The sequence below is a fragment of the Petaurus breviceps genome, unplaced genomic scaffold (assembly GCF_028583685.1).
Source record: "Petaurus breviceps papuanus isolate PSGF00001 unplaced genomic scaffold, PetGlider_PUasm1.0 90734, whole genome shotgun sequence".
Taxonomy (NCBI): domain Eukaryota; kingdom Metazoa; phylum Chordata; class Mammalia; order Diprotodontia; family Petauridae; genus Petaurus; species Petaurus breviceps.
In genome coordinates this window covers 10,831,756-10,832,977 of record NW_027187327.1, presented here as the reverse complement: position 1 = coordinate 10,832,977, position 1,222 = coordinate 10,831,756, and the positions used below count along the sequence as shown (strand labels likewise).

The 1,222-nt window shown below is 38.5% G+C and overlaps 1 long non-coding RNA gene and 1 pseudogene across 1 annotated transcript in view; both read left to right on the top strand.

The window, feature by feature from the left end:
- Positions 1-841, top strand: part of LOC138145322 (uncharacterized) — a 7,902-nt gene extending 7,061 nt beyond the window's left edge. Inside the window, exon 2 of the long non-coding RNA XR_011164187.1 lies at positions 482-841. This is a non-coding gene — a long non-coding RNA (uncharacterized lncRNA). The remainder of the gene's footprint in view (positions 1-481) is intronic.
- LOC138145321 (histone H3.3A-like) overlaps positions 1-841 on the top strand; it is a 7,802-nt pseudogene extending 6,961 nt beyond the window's left edge.
- Positions 842-1,222: the final 381 nt, after the last annotated feature.

Here is a 1,222-nt window from a genome sequence, read left to right as displayed (position 1 = left end):
TTTTTTTTTTTTTGAGTTAGGACTCCTGCTGAGCACTGCCAGGGGCCGGAGCTGCTGGGAGCAGGACGGACTTTCTGCTAAGGACCCCTGCTGAGCACTGCCAGGTGCCGGAGCTGCTGGGAGCGCGCTGGGTGGTTGCTGTGAGTGGGGAGAGGAGGACCTTTGCCTGAGGTAGCCTGTTCTGTTTTAAAGGCTTGAGAATGTGGGTGCTTTCTACTTTATCTACCTGTGCCAATGTCATAACTACTCTGATGGCTTTCACTTTCTGGTTTTGGGACTCAGTCTTTTGGTATCTTAATAAATTTTCTAGTTTATTTCCCCAAATGGCAAACCTGATGTATTTTGTGATGGATAATTATATCAGCATATTTGTAATCTCTATAGGCATTGTGAATATGGCATTGCTGATACAGGAGTCAAAAGGTACCTAAGTATATGATTGCGAATGGAAAAATAGGGGACAGAATCAGGTATTGGCAAGTTTTTTTCCATTTTCATTTGTGTGTGAATTTTGAATATAAATGCAAGGACATAAAGCATTAATGCAGTCAAAAAAATGTTTCCGTAAACAAGTTTCAACAATTCAACTTTATAACAATTATAAATAAACCTGTTAAATTTTTCTGGACAATGCCAGCATTTGGATTTTTTTAAAAAGTAAATTTCTTCTTGACGGCAACTAAATGGTGTTTGTAGCATTTTTATCATAGGGTAGATTCCATCCATTCACTATACTTTTCTAACTGAGTTGTCCTACATGCAAGTACATGTTTTTAATGTTGTCTGTCTTCTGTGCTGTTCCTGTAAGTTTGCTATTAAAATACATTAAACTAAAAAAAAATGATCAGTTTAATCCTCCCATTTTACAGGTGATGACACTGAGACCCAAGGAAGGTAAACTACAATACTTACCCAAGGATATCCAGGTAGCAAATTTCAAAGGTAAAATTTGAATCCAGGCCCTCCAATTCCAGAGCCAGTACTCTTTCCACTATATCACACATTATCTCAATTTCAACTAAATCTATAGCAGTGTTAAATAACTTGGTCCAACTATTTTTGGTGGAGGAGGGGCAGTAGGGAATACTTAGGAAACATATATTTCCAAGATTATGATGTACTACCAGAAAAATCAGACTGTTAAATTGGTGTCTCTCTCTCTCTCTCTCTCTCTCTCTCTCTCTCTCTCTCTCTCTCTCTCTCTCTCTCTCTCTCTCTCTCT